This window comes from Aphis gossypii, unplaced genomic scaffold, assembly GCF_020184175.1.
Source record: "Aphis gossypii isolate Hap1 unplaced genomic scaffold, ASM2018417v2 Contig00595, whole genome shotgun sequence".
NCBI lineage: Eukaryota > Metazoa > Arthropoda > Insecta > Hemiptera > Aphididae > Aphis > Aphis gossypii.
In genome coordinates, this window is record NW_026083185.1 from 4,071 (window position 1) to 9,483 (window position 5,413).

Here is a 5,413-nt window from a genome sequence, read left to right on the forward strand (position 1 = left end):
TTATAACCAAACAGGTAAAATATATTAACGTAAAAATTCATATTTATATACTGCTATTTTTGATATTCTAGTGGCTACTCAAACTATTACTTAATTTGTTTTAACTTATATGTAGGTATCTAATAATATAAAATAATATAATGAGTTATTTAAATTGTATTAGATGGTAGAACATGAGGCTCATATTTTTTAAGATTTTGATGTTTTGTTATCATGTGTATGTTAATGAACTTTGTAATTATATAAAACTATAAAATAACTAATAACTTGCTATATTTTAAATTTGAATTCATGCTTTTAAAGGTTTATTCTATTTAAATTGAATAACCTTATAATAATTTTGATTTAAAATAATTATAATTTTATTATAAAATTAAAGTGCAACTTTCCAAAAATATACAATTTAAATATACAATACTATAAATATTATACTGTAATTGATATTAAAAATAATTGATCTATTTAAAAGTTTAAAAATTGTATTTTCTTTTATTAAACAAAATATATATATATATAATTATAGATTTAAGCTCTGATAATCATGAAGCTAATAGATCTACCAATAAGTTTGTTTCAAACAAACATATTACATGCTCTACAAGTTCACTAACAAATACAACTGGTAACATTTGTTGATTCTTAAAATTTTATGCTTTTGAAATATTAAAGTTTACCAATTATTGTTAACTAGATTCTTTAGGTACATTTGTAGATGATGACAAAGTATGTAATACCAATAATACCATCCATGATGAAATACCTTTAGAAGAGAATATTGAAACACATCTAGAATTACAAAGTGTTCCATTAAGTACATAATTCATTGTTTAGTGTTTAAATAATTATAATTTATATGAAAATACAATTTGTAGATACTGTAGTAAACCGACGTTTTTAGTATAAAAACGTAGTTCTAAAGTCCAGTGGCCTATAACTATATCACGCCACCGAGTCGGACCACTGATGCCGTTTCCTGATTGGATTAAACACATCACGCCACTTCATAGACGTAGATCATCCTATTCTCCATCACGGCATGTTCCATATAAATATGAGTCCTCATCATAGATTTAATTAGAGTTAGTTAAGAGTCAGTTAGACTTAGTCAGTGTTGTCACTTGCTCTCCGGTAGTTAAGTACTTGTGCTTATGCTAACGAAAGCCTTTTCAATTATTGTTTTAAAAAGTTAATAAACGTCTTAATTATCTTATTAATCTATTGTTTTAACTTATACTTCATCTCTCCAACCTACGACGAAACGTGCATTCGTCGTAAAAGAAGCGTGCAGCAACCATCACTGGTTACTACAATACTAACAATGATTATTTTGACAAAACAAGTTATGTTATGAATATGCCAGATACTGATTATCAAACTGCTTCCTGCTCAAGTTTTTTTAGAAACTCAACAGGTAACAAACAAAAAAAATATAGTTACTAATTATTATTATAAATTATAATCTTAATATATATAAATCTCATGTCACAATGTTTGTCCTCAATGGACATCCTAAACCACTTAACCGATTTTGATGAAATTTTTTACAACACGTGTAATTTGGTCCAACTTAAAAGATAGGATAGTTTTTTTTTCAAATTTTTTAATATCGGGACAGCTAGGGTTGTCCAGAAAATAATAGAAGTGCTCAAACAGGGATTTTGATAATTTACGGTAGAAATAATTGTTTATAAATGGTTGCTAAGCTACGTAGACTATTTATTATTATTATTATTATTATTTTTATTTTCGGTGACCATAGTAACAATTTTTTATAATTATTCTAATCAAGAACAATTTACCATCATTTTAAGATACATTGACGAAGGAAAACCTCAAGAGCGTTTGATAGCACTAGAAACTGCTTCTGATTCGACTGGTCTAGGTATGTTTCAAGTCTTTTGTAGCATTACAGAAAAACATAGTATCAACTGGAAAACACAGATGATTGCTCAAACATATGATGGCGCTGCTTCTATGCAAGGCAAGTACAGTGGATTGAAATCAAGAATACAAGCAGAGAATCCACGAGCAATGTTTACTTGGTGTTTCGCGCACAAACTAAATTTAGTTATAATTGATACATGCGATTGTTGCATTAATACTAAAACTTTTTTTGGTGATGTTAGTGCTTTAATTGAATTTATGCGTGCTAGAAAGCGGACGGCTGAATTTGTAAAATATCAAGAAATTCTAAATCCAAGAGAACAATAGCGTCGCATCAAACGATTTTCTAATACTAGATGGACATCACATGATCGAGCCTTGGTTGTCATTGAAGAGAAATACCCTGCTCTACTGAAAGCATTGGAAAATATTTCAAAAGCAAATGATTCAGACCGTGATACAACTACATGGCTAAAAATTTAATCTCAGTTATAACATCATTCCAATTTGTCGTGGTTTTAATTCTGATGAGAAAAATATTTTCGGTTACCACTGAAGCTTCAAATTATTTACAATCAAAATCTATTGATTTTATGCAAGCTATCAAAATGATGAATGTTGCTAAGAAAAGATTGCAAATTTTACGTACTGATGATGGATGCACTGAAATAATAGATATTGCTAAAGAATTTGCTACTAAAACAATCTTGTCCAGTGTGACTTTAAAGTGGTAAGGCAAGAAGAAAGAAAAAAATAATGCCCGGTGAACTATCCAGAGATGAAGTACTATGTTCTCCTACTGATTTCTTTCGTTGTAATGTTTGTTTTAAAGTTTTAGACGCCATTATTACATTAATTGATATGAGGTTAATAATTCGCCAGAAATTCTCAAAGTTTTAAGCTTACTTACTCCAGAACGTATGTTATCCATCAAAACCAAAATACAATTGCCTGATAATGCCTTTGAACAGTTATCAAGTTGGATAAACATTGATGTAAATAATTTACAAAATGAATACTTAACATTCAGTAACAGCCTAAATGATCTTTCTAATGACATTAATCCAAGCCAACCAAGTAAACATGTAAACAAAAAAATGAAGGAACTGTTGATCAACAATCTGATACTACCCTAATAGCACAGACCTTCCCGGTTACCGTCTACATAGTGTCCAATTGATACTTAACCGGAATTTCCTGGTGGGCTGCATTTCGACCTCCTCGGAACCGCCTGTGTAGTACCCAATTGATACCTTATCTGGATCTTCCAATGGGCTGCATTTCGACCACCATGGTAACCGTCCGTGTAGTACCCAATTAATACCTATCTGGAACTTCCTGATGGGATGTATTTTAATCGTCCCAAGACCTACCTAGTAATTCAAGCTAATTTTTTACTATATATATTTAAATTTTATATGTATAATCTATAATTGCATTAGTAAAAATTCACTCAACGAATTTAATCAATTTAAAAAATTTAAATTGATAAAAAAAAAAAAAATAATAAAATAAATTGATAATTGTTTTTTTTATTTAATTTTTTTTATGCTTATTAGTTATTATTGCTCTGGTGAATTGTTTATAAGTTTAAAAAGATGGTAAGCAGAATGAGCCAGCAAAGGCTGACTGGATTAGCTTTTTTAAATATACACCGAAATGCAACTATTAATACAGACAACATTATTAATCGTTTTGTGGTTTCTAATAAAAAATTTTTGGACTTAGTTATATAGAACATGAATTATTACTAAAACTTAATTTTTTTTACTATTACTATTGTTATTATTTTTATTTTTAAATTTTAAGCACTATTTTACTGCATCTGCACAGCAGTATGTGCAATATTTAAAGCTAATTAGTATAAGTTGAAATTACATAGGTTTAAGTTTTGGTTTATCAAAGTGGTATGTAAGATTAAAATTTTTTCGCCCTTCCCCTCCACCCATGGAATTAACCTGAAGACACCCCTGGACACAGCAGCTCGCGAATTTCCGTTAACAGACTGTAATTTCAGTATTTGTTTGACTGCTTGAGATTGAGACATTTATAAAAGTTAATTTCGTTTTCTAGTTACTTATACGTTATAATAATATGATTGTTTGATCAGCATACGTATTTCACGGGATATACAAAATATCCATCTATGTTGCGGTATTGTCCAGACCGTCGGTGAACTTCGTCACCTCCGTGTCGCCGCCGTCGGTCGGACCAATGACCGAGCTTATTGGGCTCGTCTGGTGACGCTCTGTCTGGATCGCATATTTTCTTTTATCGACAGCCGCCGATTGCGTGGGTGTTCTATTCTTTCGACCGTTTTTCGTATGTGCACGTATGACGTATGTATGTGTGATTCCGTGAATGTTTTACTTGAATATAACGAACTAGTGTTTGAAGCCTTCAAGTGTTTTTCGTAGGTAAGTATTAAGTAATAAGTATATTAACAAATAAAATGTCATAAGGTAAGTGAAATATTTCTATACGGAGTACCTAATATAACAAGTTCTTGTATTTTTCTAGTGAAGATTCTTAATTAATTCTCTCAGAATGGCATAAGAACTTTTGCCATCTATATTTTTAAGTTTTTAACTAGCAAATCAAAAATGTGTTTTTGTCTCAGTTTTTGAAGTTCCGATGGTTATAAGAATTTATATTTATATATTTATAAGAATGGTTTTTAATTTACCTTCAATAGAGCAGAACTATGTTTAACAAACATTATTTTGACACCTAACAGATACCCACTTATATTAATTTACATCATTACGTCATGTTATAGCCTTATAGGTAGATATTTAATTTTTAAAACATTGTATTATTAACATAATAAAGATTAATAATACCTAGATATTTATAATCTCTTCATTATAGATGAAAATAATACTTCTTATTTAAAATAATCTTCAAACTAAATTAACCTTTTTCTTTAAACTAATGTTTTAATGTTAAAGAATAAACAAATTTTAAACATGGTTCTTTTACAATCATTTTTGATTATGTTACTGATGAATCTATAGGTATATCATGAAATTAATATGTTTGATATTATTTAATGGAGGACGTCTAATGTCTATCCATTTGAAGTTCTTTAACCAAATAGAATGTGAATTATTCAATTACATCCAAAGCTTTTTCTAGTTTTCAAAAAATATTAAAAGGGTACAGTTTTGAAATTTTGAATAATGATTGTAGTATTGAATTTTTCAATTAATTTAATTCTTTATAAATAGCTATTAGCTCATATAGTATAATAACTTTACTATATAATAATATTGACAAGGATTACATTTTATATTACCTATATTAATTGCATCAAGGTAATAACTAATAACTAATAATGTTTAAAATTTAATACTTATACATGCATTTTATTAAATGTTTATAGTATAGTTGACTATAAATTAGACAAATATACTGTCAAGGTTTAATAATAATGTAATAATAAATGCAATAATAAATTACATTTATAGATATTCAATTGTGTGATATTATATTTTTTTACAATAACCAAAACACCACATCACCTACC

General features: G+C 28.5%; 1 pseudogene; it reads left to right on the plus strand.

The window, feature by feature from the left end:
* The first annotated feature begins 1,776 nt into the window (after nucleotides 1–1,776).
* LOC126554760 (zinc finger MYM-type protein 1-like) lies at nucleotides 1,777–3,020 on the plus strand (annotated as a pseudogene).
* Nucleotides 3,021–5,413: the final 2,393 nt, after the last annotated feature.